The sequence below is a fragment of the Labrus bergylta genome, chromosome 2 (assembly GCF_963930695.1).
Source record: "Labrus bergylta chromosome 2, fLabBer1.1, whole genome shotgun sequence".
NCBI lineage: Eukaryota > Metazoa > Chordata > Actinopteri > Labriformes > Labridae > Labrus > Labrus bergylta.
This window is the reverse complement of record NC_089196.1, coordinates 32,403,557-32,417,468: the sequence shown is the minus strand read 5'-3', so window position 1 is coordinate 32,417,468 and position 13,912 is coordinate 32,403,557. Positions and strand designations below refer to the sequence as shown.

General features: G+C 43.2%; 1 protein-coding gene and 1 pseudogene across 1 annotated transcript in view; both read left to right on the top strand.

The window, feature by feature from the left end:
- The window catches only part of LOC136181101 (NLR family CARD domain-containing protein 3-like), a 785,212-nt gene that overhangs the window by 718,808 nt on the left and 52,492 nt on the right, over window positions 1-13,912 (top strand). The window lies entirely within an intron of this gene.
- On the top strand, window positions 325-2,521 carry LOC110003616 (hydroxycarboxylic acid receptor 2-like; annotated as a pseudogene).

Sequence of the window (13,912 nt, the reverse complement as noted above, 5' to 3'; positions counted from 1 at the left end):
TTCCCCACACATGTTAATATGTTTTAAATCACATTACTTTTTAATTTAATTTAATAAGGAAGAGAAACACCATGATTAAACTACAGGCTATTGTTGACATATATCCAAACAAAACTGAACATCCACAGCCTCTGCATTCTATAGAATTTCAACATTGACATTTATGTCGTCCTATTTCCCTCTTTTCTCCAACATTATATTTTAAACAGGGATTTTCTTTTTCTCGGGTCGCGCGTCTCTCCCCCAGCTCGACCCCTCCGTTGCACTCCTCTCCATAATGCGCACGTCACCTCCCTCTAAAGCCCGCTGCTGCTACGCTGTAGGATGCTTGGATTGGGGGACCTCACCACTGCTTGTACCCCAGTCTTCGATACCTTTTTCCAGGGCATTTATGTCCGATCAGATACAGCACTGGCCAGCTGTCTAGTGTGCAAGAACGGCCCGAGTGTAGAGCACCCGTGCCACAGAGGACACAGCTCCGACCCCCTGCGCAATGTATGACACTTCATTCTTAAGATTAAGGGAAGGAAAGAGAGGCCCTGTTTAATGCCGATGTTTTCTTATAACCAACATTTTCTTTGTAATATTCAGATTTATCTCCTATAACTCGAAAGTATTGTGCGTTTATTTGCCTCTCCCACTAATACCTCTTTTGCGCTTGCAGTCGTCCTGCTTTCTGTCCAAACTGTCCATGATGTAAAGCAGTAGAACATGCAAAAAAATAACTTAAATAAATAACATAAATAGTACCGCCTCAACAAGGTTTGCACCTGTTGTCATTCACGCAAATTTTCTTAGTAGATCACCCACAAAACGCCCACCAACCAAACTTTTGGAGTGAACACACAATTTAGTACTCTTTAAGTGGGAGCTTAGTAAATCTGGCCTTTGGTCTTGTCTCGCTCTCGGATTACTCTGGTCTCGAGTATGTCTTGGTCTCGAGTTAGTTTGGTTTTGACTACAACACGACATGAATCTCTGTGCCACGATGAAATCTCTGTTTCCAACACTTTGTTTTAAAGAAACTTTTTAAGGAACGAGATCAGAAAACATATTTCTTCTGATCAGCTGATTTCACACATGACAAAAACACAACAAACTTCAGTAAACACAAAGTTTAGACAACAAACAACAAACATTTGACAGATTTGAAACTGCTCACACTAAACTAAGATCACTTCACATCTTACAGTCGAGATATTTAGAATTTAACTGATGAAAAAAGTCATTTATCTGAAAGATCAACGTTCAGGGAGATTAAAAGTCTTCCTTCATCATTACACAGTTTGAGTGAGCAGAAAAATGTGGATTGAAAAGTTTTTCTTTCAGCAGGAGAAAACATGACTTATCTCTTCAAAGGTTAGCAGGGGACTGAGCAGGTGGAACTTCAGTGTGCTGAATGTTCTGTTGAGCCCTTATGAGCTCACAGACAACAGACTACACTCAGCTCCTTGATTACATTTGAATCTAAACTCTTGGTGACTTTAACATGGAGTCCAAACGTTTAGAGCCAGTGAACATGTTTCATGTACAAACCTCCACAAACTCTGTAACATCAGTCAGAGGAGGAGGAAGTGACCAGTTCAACATTTACTACAATAAAAGTCAGAAAAACACACAGAACTCAGATTCAGGTCACTTCATCAAAAAGCTGTTTTTACAGCATAAATTAATGTTTACAGCCTGGATCAAAAAAACAAATAAGTCTGATCAGTTATTATACTGTCTCTCCTCCACCCCTGAGACCGGGGAATCCCATTAACTCTCTGAGCATCTCTAAAGCTTGGCGTGGAGGTCTGGCACTGTGGCTGATCACCATCTGCATGACCACTCATGTTTTCACCTTAAAGCACATCAACACGACTTACTGTGAGAGCTTCATGATCAACACTGAACCCGGACACAACCTGACCTGGCAGAAGTTTGAGTTCATCTTCTCCTTCTATTTGCCTCTGCTTGTGATTCTCTACTGCACGATCCACATAATCGTCATCCTGAGAGGGAGGCAGCTGGCCGAGGATGGAAAGATTCAGAGGGCTCTGTGCTTCCTCACGGTGGTGGCAGCGCTCTTCATTTTTTGCTTCCTCCCGAGCAACATCATGTAGCTGCTGATTTGGATCACGACCAAGAAAGTACACAGCACCCTGCAGGAATCTGAAGTCTGCCCGGCACTGGAAGACCTGACCACAGTTTTTTACATCAGCATCAGCCTGACTTATCTCAACAGCGCATTGGATCCTTTGGTCTACTACTTCTCCAGCTCTGCCGTTAAGACCAGCTGCAGGAAAGCTCTTCATCTGCCCCAAGCAGACACGGCAGAGAGTACGCAGATGAAAACTCGAGAGACAGGCTCCCAGTCACTCAGTCAGCTGGCTCACAGAGAGAGTATTGAGGGGATCATTGAGATGGAAGCAGTAAGATGAAAACCTAACATTTTACTTCTGTCGTCCAGCAGATGTCACATAAATGTTTGCTCCACATAATTAATTTCCTTTGCAAAACATGTGCAGGCAGCTTCACTTGTCATACAAGTGTCTCGAGATAACACTGACGCAATATAAATAAAGATTGATTGATTGTTTGTTTGTGATGCTTTGTCAGAATTGGTTCAGAATTTCGATGAACATTTTAACATACAAATAATGCAGACAATCGGGACTTTGATTGGAAGACGCTGTTCATGGTTTTTCAGAGAATAGTTCTGTTGAAATTTCTAGCATGTCAGAAACTCTTCGGAGCGGTTGGGAGCAGCTGAGCGGGCCATGATTGGCCCTCATGCTCCCCCATACACTGCAAGACAAACGACTTTCAATCAAGCCTGACTTCAGAATCCGTCTCGTGAGTCAAAAATCAAGTCTGAATCGTCCTCAGTTTGCACAATGTTTGCCTGGCTTAACGTAAGGTTTCTGTCTGTTCCAGGATTATTGTTAGTTTGTCTTTTACCAGCGTGGAAACCTGTGTTTTCATCTTCAGTACGTAAGTCAAGTTTTTAGTTTCAAATTGTTTATTTCAGCATTTCTGTGGTCTGTGACTTTTAACTTGACTTCTGCTTCAACTCGGAGGAAGTAAGTGAAGAACATTTACCTGATGAAGGAAGTTACTCTGTAGATTCAGATGAACCAGGTACATTTGGATTTTCATTCATTTCAAAGAGCGTCCCATTGATTGACTAACGATGTAAATGATCATTCACTGTGAAACTGTCGACAGTTTTTTGACAATTAAATAAAACATGTTAAACAAAGAAGTTTATCAATCACTGAAGATCATTTCAAAAGGACAATGGTCAATAATGACTCAAGTTTTTGTCTTTTTTTAATGACAGTCTGAAAGTTCTTCTCTTGATTGACAGCTGAGGTTTCAACATGAAGACGATCTCTGCTGCTTCTGATCACACACACACTTTAATTTCTTCTCATGAATCTTAAAATAATAAACTCAAACTTCCTTCAGGGAGAAATGGAGGGTGTGCCCTTTGATCACCTGTTGGTATGTTGATGAACCAGCTGTGGTATTTCCTGGTCTCAGTAGGACTCTGACTCTGACCCGTTCTGACGCAGATCTGTTCTCTGTGTTGAAGGTAAGAGACACTTTTCACTGTTTTTAAGACTCTCTGTTTAATTTAAGTGTCAAAAGAGCTGTAAGCTATCAGTTAGCCACCAGGTTCATTAGCTGCTCTGACTATAGTAGAAGTGCAGGGAACACAATGACTCTCAGTTAGCATGCAGGCTATGCTAACATGCTAACAGTACAGTTTTACACAGCAGAGGGAGGGTGTGGAGTCTGTCCTCATCAGTTAGGACTAAAAATAATCACTCCATCAGCTCAACTGGTTCCACAACTTCTCTGAAACTGGACGGTTGCCAAGCAACACAAACACTCCTCTGCACCCACAACAGTGATCAGCACAGACCAGAGACCTTATTATGCAGCTCTATAAGTAGAATTACTGCAGTGAAATCAGAGTGTGTGATTCTAGTAGATAGATTTATAAAGACAAACTCTGTCTGCTGTAGTTATTCTCTATGATCAGCTCTTATTGAATGTCTCCTTCCAGTCAGATAGCTGTGTCAGATTGATCTAACAAATGGGGATTATTCAGTCTGTTGGGCCCCTTCACAGGGGGGTCCTCCAACCATTCATCACCAATATGTGATCAATAATCTGACACCTACAAAAAAATGCTCTGTATAAACATTTATCTTCAAAGTTCACAGAAGTATTATTTCCAACATAAAGAACATCTCTCCCCAATAGTTAAGACTAGACTCGCAGCATTCGGTCATTTACTGTTACATTTCATCTTCACTGTCTGCTCCACCACTGCTCCTCTGTTTTCACTCTCAGACGAATAATTAATTTCACAGAAATAAATCATGTGACTCTTAGCAGAGCGATGAGAGTGAGTGCTGTCAGATGGGGCCCCCTTAGGATCCGATCACACAGAGACGCAACTCGCCTCAAAAAAACTGAACACAGCTGAGGAATGAACAGCTGGAAGCGCCTGTGGAGCAGGGCTGTGTGTGCATACGAGCGACCAAATGAAATATGTTTGCTCCAAGAGGAGGAGGGGAAAATGTCATAAAAAGCTGAGGTCAAACCTACTTGATTTAATTGCCGACTTTGAGTGACATTGACGATCGCTGAGACTCTGCTTCTTGATCAAAAAAGTTGAAAATGTTTTTATGCATACCCAAAAACTGCTAGAAAAATGTGTCTTGCAGCAGCAAAGAAGAGCGCCCAGAAATCACGCTGGACCATAAGATAACCATGGTTTTGCTGGTGCTGCTTTCCCTTTTTGAAGGTGAACCAGGTAGATGTGATGTTTGTAGACTGACAGTGAGGTGATGATGATGATGATGATGAAGGTGAACCAGGTAGATGTGATGTGTGTAGACTGACAGTGAGGTGATGATGATGATGTTGGGGTTTTATCTAGTCAACTTTGGTTATATTCTTTAATAATTATATTTAATTATTATTAATATAAATAACAATATCATTAAACTATGTGTAATCAACTCGGGGACAACACCCTGAAACCATGGAAATATAACCAAAATATCACTAAAATCAGTCTCAAATTATTTACTTAATTACTAATATTATCAATATTAATAACTATATTTAATAAATTGAAGGCGTTAAATCAGTACACAAAGTCCTCGCACCCAGCTCATATCACAATGCATATACACCAGTAATCACAAACAACTGCTCTCTTAAATTATAACAGAATTTATTTAAACAAAGCAACATCAACCCAAAATCAATGAACTCAATCAAACAAGTAACTATCACAAACTAATCCAAGCAAAACTTGTGAATGAGGTGTAAAAGTGTAGTTATGTGTGTGTGTGTGTGTGTGTGTGTGTGTGTGTTTGTGTGTGTGTGTGTGTGCGCGTGCGTGCGTGCATGTGGGTGTGTGGATGAGAGAGAGAGAGAGGAGGGACAGAGAAAACAAGATGGTGGAGAGAGACAATGCACCATGCGGCTTCGTGACATGGGGACAAAATGGTGGATGACAAAGGAAGCCATGTGGCTGCCTTTTGAAATAGTTTGAGCTCTCTGAGCTGAGTTCAGTAACTGTTACTTAAACACCAGAAAGCCAGTGGCCGGACTTTGATTCAATGGCGGGTACACTGGTCTTTCTGTTTGTGAAAGCCGTTGACTGAAGGTAAACTAGCATAGCATTACACACATAGGCGAACACGGCAGTTCTTCACAATAAAACAAATGCAGCAGCTTACAAATGATAATAAACAGAATGTGACGTATCATCAACAATGATGCATAATTATCAGTGGTTATAAAAGAAACATAACTATTTCTGAAACTATTTCTGCCCAGACCAAAGCTCTTACTTGGGGTAACTCCTGGTGACCATTGCAAAGTTGGTTGGATCTCCACTCTGTTGAATATTAAATCAACAGATTCAGGCAGGTTTCTTTCGTGGCAGATGTAGGAGGAGGGTAGCAGGATTCAGATCTTCGATCAGAGTGCTGCTCTGTGGTCTTCTGGTTGGAGCCAAGTTCTTTATGTGTCCTTGTGGATTCAGGGATCAGTGGGCTTTTCTTCAGCTCTCCAGTCCAGTTGGGTTCAATGAAATCTTACGAAAAATCAAAGGAAAGAAACTCTTGTTTTTGCTCGAACCTGATAGAATCTGATTGCACCCCAAAACTCCTAAAAATATGCCGTGGAAGTAGTCAGTTGAATCCTCTGATGCTTGAATTCAGCATGTGAAGAGTTACCTATACTGAGCAACCTCAGCTCTGGAGTTTAACCTATGTAAGCCAAGAGGAGGAAAGGGCTTGTCTCCTCGAATGCTGGAGTCCATCATGTGTCGACAGACCACACTTGAAGAGAAAAAAGCAATGCGATGCGATTGCTTTTAAAGACTGGAACTGCCTGTGGGTTAACCTCAGGCCTCCTCCAATGAGGATAGAGAATTCAGAAACCCCCCACACCCCCACTTTTCACATCTATTTGTTAGTTGCTGTTGGGGGGTGCTGGGCTAAGACTCCTTTGTATAGTTCCCTCCAAAACAACTCTTGTCAGGCTTGAGAACTGCGATACAGGCCTGAGTCCTTTGTCCAGCACACATGGCTGAGGCCCAACAATGATGATGATGAAGGTGAATCAGGTAGATGTGATGTTTGTAGACTGACAGTGAGGTGATGATGATGATGACGATGACAATGACGATGACGATGATGATGGTGGTGATGATGATGATGATGAAGGTGAATCAGCAGCTTCATCTCTTTGTTTCCTCAACAGCTGAAGATCTTTGACTGGATGTGACTTCAGCAACTGAACTCCATCAGTGTTGTTGTAGTGACAGAGTGCAGCTCTCCCAGCAGGGGGCGCTCTGCTATGGATCAGTGTGAGGACACAGAGGAGGGAGTCCCTCCCTCTAAAACCTCTCTGTGTGAGGAACATGAAGCTCTGAGGTGAGGATCTCTAACTGTCCATGACCCTCCATGTCACAGCTCAGTACTCACATCACTCTACCTTCATCATCATCATCATCATCATCATCACCACCATCGTCATCGTCATCGTCATCGTCATCATCACTGTCTCATCTGCTGCTCACAGGAACTAATAATGTTGTTTTTTTGTATCAGGATGCAGGAACAGAGACCAGACTCTCCTGGACCCAGCTGTGTGTCCATGAAGAGTGACGGGTCTATAGATCGCTTTATTGACTTTAAAGATGGAAGTCCTGCTGATGGAAGGTAAGAATTAAAAATCAAGTTAATGTTATGTCTCTGTTGTTGAAAGTCTCATATCTTTGCTCAGAGTTCATCACCATCATCATCATCATCATCATCATCATCATCATCATCATCTGCTGCTCACAGTAACTAATAATGTTGTTTTTTGTATCAGGATGCAGGAACAGAGACCAGACTCTCCTGGACCCAGCTGTGTGTCCATGAAGAGTGACGGGTCTATGGGTCGCCCTGTTGACTTTAAAGATGGACGTCCTGCTGATGGCAGGTAAGAATTAAAAAATCAAGTTAATGTTATGTCTCTGTTGTTTAAAGACTCATATCTTGGCTCAGAGTTTCATTATATATATCTTGTTGTTTTCTTGTGTAATATGTCCTGTCAGAGTTCAACAGGAGAGCTCCAATGTTCACAGAGATCAACCAGACCAACAGAATTCAACAGACCTGGACTTCATCTTTATGGTGTGTTCAACACACTGTTAATTAATATACTACCATTACAATAATTTAATTCTAAGTTATTGTTCTGTTTAGACCAGCTGACTTTCAGACTGACAACCACATGTTGAGTTTTACCAGTTTATATTAAATATCCTGTGTCTCCTTCTGTTCCAGCTGCTGGAGGAGAACATCATCACCTTTGTGAAGAACGAGCTGAAGAGAGTCCAGAGGGTTCTGAGTCCAGATTACCCAGAATGCTTAGAGAGTCAGAGTGAGGATGAAGAGCAGGGGAGAAGCTGTAAAAAGGCATTTTTGAAGATCACTCTCCACTTCCTGAGGAGAATGAAGCAGGAGGAGCTGGCTGACTGTCTGCAGAGCAGTAAGAACATTTTAACAGATTTAGTATTTTAGAAAAATGACAAAGAGGTTTAAAGTTCCAAACTCAGATAGTCATGTCATCTATATCAGAATCTGTTCATTGATTTCAGTTCTTTCTTTTTTCAGGAACAGTCGCTGCAGAGTGCCGGCGTAAACTCAAATCTAACCTGAAGGAGAAGTTCCAGTGTGTGTTTGAGGGGATTGCTAAAGCAGGAAACCCAACCCTTCTGAACCAGATCTACACAGAGCTCTACATCACAGAGGGAGGGACTGGAGAGGTCAATGATGAACACGAGGTCAGACAGATTGAAACAGCATCCAGGAAACCACACAGACCAGAAACAACCATCAGACAAGAAGACATCTTTAAAGCCTCACCTGGAAGAGATGAACCAATCAGAAGAGTGATGACAAAGGGAGTGGCTGGCATCGGGAAAACAGTCTTAACACAGAAGTTCACTTTGGACTGGGCTGAAGACAAAGACAACCAGAACATACAGTTCACATTTCCATTCACTTTCAGAGAGCTGAATGTGCTGAAGAAGAAAAAGTTCAGCCTGTTGGAACTTGTTCATCACTTCTTTCCTGAAACCAAAGAAGCAGGAATCTGCAGGTTTGAAGAGTTCCAGGTTGTGTTCATCTTTGACGGTCTGGATGAGTGTCGACTTCCTCTGGACTTTAAAAACAACGAGACCCTGACTGATGTCACAGAGTCCACCTCAGTGGATGTGCTGCTGACTAACCTCATCAGGGGGAAACTGCTTCCCTCTGCTCACCTCTGGATAACTACAAGACCTGCAGCAGCCAATCAGATCCCTCCTGAGTGTGTTGACATGGTGACAGAGGTCAGAGGGTTCACTGACCCACAGAAGGAGGAGTACTTCAGGAAGAGGTTCAGAAATGAGGAGCAAGCCGACAGAATCATCTCCCACATCAAGACATCCAGAAGCCTCCACATCATGTGCCACATCCCAGTCTTCTGCTGGATCACTGCTACAGTTCTGGAGGATGTGCTGAAGACCAGAGAGGGAGGAGAGCTGCCCAAGACCCTGACTGAGATGTACATCCACTTCCTGGTGGTTCAGTCCAAACTGAAGAACATCAAGTATGATGGAGGAGCTGAGACGGATCCACACTGGAATGAAAAGAGCAGGAAGATGATTAAGTCTCTGGGAAAACTGGCTTTTGAGCAGCTGCAGAAAGGAAACCTGATCTTTTATGACTCAGACCTGACAGAGTGTGACATCGATATCAGAGCAGCCTCAGTGTACTCAGGAGTGTTCACACAGATCTTTAAAGAGGAGAGAGGACTGTACCAGGACAAGGTGTTTTGCTTCATCCATCTGAGTGTTCAGGAGTTTTTGGCTGCTCTTCATGTCCATCTGACCTTCATCAACTCTGGAGTCAATCTCATGTCAGAAGAACAAACAACATCCTGGAGGTCTAAAGTATTCAGAGGAAAACCTGACCCAACACATTTATATCAGAGTGCTGTGGACCAGGCCTTACAGAGTCCTAATGGACACCTGGACTTGTTCCTCCGCTTCCTCCTCGGTCTTTCTCTAGAGACCAATCAGAATCTCATACGAGGTCTGCTGACTCACACAGGAAGTGGCTCAAAGACTAATCAGAAAACAGTCAAGTACATCAAGGAGAAGATCAGTGAGGATCTGTCTGCAGAGAAAAGCATCAATCTGTTCCACTGTCTGAATGAACTGAATGATCGTTCTCTAGTGGAGGAGATCCAACAGTCCCTGAGATCAGGACGTCTCTCTACAGATAAACTGTCTCCTGCTCAGTGGTCAGCTCTGGTCTTCATCTTACTGTCATCAGAAAAAGATCTTGACGTGTTTGACCTGAAGAAATACTCTGCTTCAGAGGAGGCTCTTCTGAGGCTGCTGCCTGTGATCAAAGCTTCAAACAAAGCTCTGTACGTGCTCCCATAACTATCCAGGTTAAATGTAGTTCTCTTTATTCAGAAATAACAACTATAGTTTGTAATTGCTTTCATTTGTGTTCTTCTGAATCCTCTTCAGGCTGAGTGGTTGTAACCTCTCAGAGAGAAGCTGTGAAGTTCTGTCCTCAGTCCCCAGCTCCAAGTCCTCTAGTCTGAAAGAGCTGGACCTGAGCAACAACAACCTGCATGATTCAGGAGTGAAGCTGCTGTCTACTGGATTAAAGAGTCCACTCTGTAGACTGGACACTCTCAGGTTAGTGTGCTGCTGATCCACATTATTCATCTAAAATCACATTTTCTTGATGAATCATTTATTAAATGGGCCTTGGTGGTGGTTTAAAGGTTGACTGTATGTTTCCACATTAAAGCTGTAAAGCTCTGAACTCGTTCTATAGCTCTCAGTCTTTTAGTCTGAGGAAGCTGGACTGGAATAAAGAAAGTTGAATATGAAGTTCTTTCCCCACCAACAAACAAACCATGGATAATGTTTGGAACATAAAGAACTAAAGAATCTTTATTTCAGATGAAACAGTTCAGAACTGTTTCTACATCACTGCTGATGTCAAAGCAGTCTGTGTGTTTATCTCACGCTCTGTCTTACCTTCACTATTTGTCACCAGAGTAAATATTGATTAGTATCAGATTATGAAGTCAATTCTGTTCAGCTGCATGGTTATGACGGGATGTTACTGGTAAAACAGTGAAGAATGGACCAATGGATGTTAAGCATATTGTGTGTGTGTGTGTGTGTGTGTGTGTGTGTGTGTGTTGGTGCGTGCTTGCGTGCGTGCGTGTCTGGGTGTGCGTGCGTGTCTGGGCGTGCGTGCGTGTGTGTGTAGTCTGTCAGGCTGTCTGATCACAGAAGAAGGTTGTGCGTCTCTGGCCTCAGCTCTAAGCTCCTCCCCCCTGAGACATCTGGACCTGAGCTACAATCATCCAGGAGAACGAGGAGAGAAGCTGCTGTCTGCTGGACTGGAGGATCCACACTGCAGACTGGAGACACTGAGGTACAGACAGACACACAGAAGCTGTCTCACTGTTTCTGAATGATGAACTCTGCTTCTTGTCTGATTCTGGATTTAAATGAAGATGTATGAAATAGATTCTGATCTGGTTTCTTCCTCCAGGTTGGACCATAGTGGACTGCACAGACTGGATCCTGGTCTGAGGAAGTGTGAGTGTGTTTTCATTTCTCTTCATCAGAACACAGCAGCACATGTTGGAGTGTAGAAGAGTAAATGCTCTTGAACAATCAGACAGAGACTATGGCTTGTGAATAGAGGATTTGTTTATTTCTCTCGGAGAAGTTAATAACAGTAACTTAGATTTATATGGCGCCTTTCATGAAACCCAAGGATGCTTTACAAAGTGTGTATGTGTGTGTGTGTGTGTGTATGTGTGTGTGTGTGTGTGTGTGTGGGGGGGGGGGCGTAATGGGAGACAACAAGACAGGAATAGAAAAACACAAACAGAGAAGAGAAAGGATAGAAACACTAGACAAACAAATGAAGGAGAAAGGGAGTGGGTGATCAGCTGAGGGGAGTGTTAGATGAGGCTGAATGCTTTGGTGAACAGATGGTGTTTGAGGAGGTTTTTAAAAATGACCAGGGGTCTCATTTATAAAAGAGTGAGTAAAATTCATACTAAAAATGTACGTGTGCCAAAAACCCAGAAATGGCGTGCGCACAAAATGATTCAGAGTTATAAAACCGTTCGTATGCACACCTGCACGCAATGTTCCCTTTATAAATCACCATCCACCTGGAAATGTGCGCACGTAGATTAGTCCCATGTTCCACCCTCTACACGCCCACATTCAACCTTAAACGGTCAATGCAAAGCAGCTCGAGAATGAAAATGCATCCAAACGAGGGTGCAGATCAAAGGTTTCCAGCGTTGGATCACGAAAACTGAAGTTTAGACAAAGAAACGAAACTTTCTGACACAGAAACAAAGGAACTTGTGAATGAAGTGAAGGATAAAATGGACATATCGGTAGTTTGCTGCAGCAGGAGGATCACGAACTGAAGAAAATTCAGAGAATGACACCACGTCGCTGCTGCATTCACGCTGTCCTATGTGCCAAAACATCCAACGTTCATCATTACGCACGAGTATATCTGCAATGTTTACATGTTTACAGGACCCACACTGATTTCTTCATATAGTGGCAGAGAGGACACGTCAGTCAGCATTCTCCCTCACTCTATCATATTATTAATCAAAGGTTTGATCAACCAACAAAAACTTTGAATTGTTGGCCACATATTTTCGTGGGCATCTCCGTCTGCACTGTGACTAATTATGAGCAAATATATGGCTTAATGATCGTGTCAGAGATGCCCCGACTTAATGTCCACACTTGAATTATTTACAGAATAAATACATATAGCTTATGAAGATGTGCTGAGTATGGAGGAGGTGAAATGTGTGAAGCCATCGCCATGTCTCTGTGCACTCTTTATTAAATCTAAAAATCACAATTGATGATAAATGCAAGATATTGAAATATATGAATGAAAACTGGAGGCTCTATGGTCTTTGTGTTAGTCTAATGTTTAACTCTACATCAGTGATTACATTAGTGTATAAGTCCGGTCCTCTGAGGTCCGTCCGGGATAATGAAGGCGAGACGGCGCTGATGCAATATGTATGTGGCAGACTTTTATTTTTATTTTATGTTTATATATTGTCATAATGAAAGTTACTTATTGGAAATGGCTCACTACATGCGCGATTATAGCCTAAATAAAACCATCGGTTTGAATGATTGTGATGACGTGGATCTGTCAGTAAAGTTTGATATTTAGTGAAATAGGTTTGCTTTGTTGTTAAGGGAGCGAGCATTCTGCAGCATAAATGAGGCGGTGGTGTATTCTGAAGCAGAGGGGGAGAGAGGAGTGTTTCTGTCAACACACACAACAACAGGTATCAGGTTTCTGCTGTGCAGGTGTGATTTGTTGTGATGATGGCGCCGGTCAGACACTACAGTGGGGATAGCATGGTCAGTGTAAACAAACTTGCATCGGGCAGCCCTATGCACGTAGTGAGGACGGCGCAGGAGTCCGAAAGATTTAATGGAAGCAAGGTTGTCCGGAGAGAAGTGGCAGGCGAGATTCTGGAGTTGCAGAGCGGAGTATGTTAGTAGTACCATGTCCGCAGAAGGGAGAGCAGCTGCTAGCCGCAGGCTGAAAGCCGCAAGCTACCGGGCGCCAGCCGGGGTCAGGAAAACCGCAGGAATGAGAGCCAAACCAGGATAAGGAAAGGACCAATTTTGTGGCAGACGGGGGACCCGTCTGGACACAATCTGAGCAGGAGAGCAGCAGCCGGCAGTCTGGGTGTCAGGCAGGCCTCTTCGCCGCCAGCAGCCGAGCCAGAGTAGGGGGGAAGCGGCAGCCAGCGGTAGCCAACAGGTGGCGCAGGGCGACGGGTACAAGCCAGGTAGGGAGCCGACGTGGCCGACGAAGAAGGACGGTCCACCAATAAGGCAGGCGAGGGTCCAGTGATCACAGACTGGTGAGGATATCCTGATAGCTGTGCGAGAAGCTAACAGCTGATCGGCGGCTAGCGCTAACAGCTGATCGTCATAGATGGTGAGTAGCTGTCAGTTTACACAAACTGAAAGCAGCAGCAAAGTCGATCTGTTTGCAGACTGTTAGTAGAGGATAAGTAGGAGGGAGAAGCATAGATAGCACAAAAGAACACCATTTTTGTCACGGATCGCGAAGCGGCGACATACACGCCAGCGTCCTCGCTCAACCGGAACTTTTATAACATCCCAATCATCCTTTTATGGGCAATCAACACACTGAGCAATTACAACATGTGTGCTATATGAAGACCATTTCCTAGAAGTTTCCTGGACAGACAACTGGTCTCTTAACAGGAAAGAGTGTGT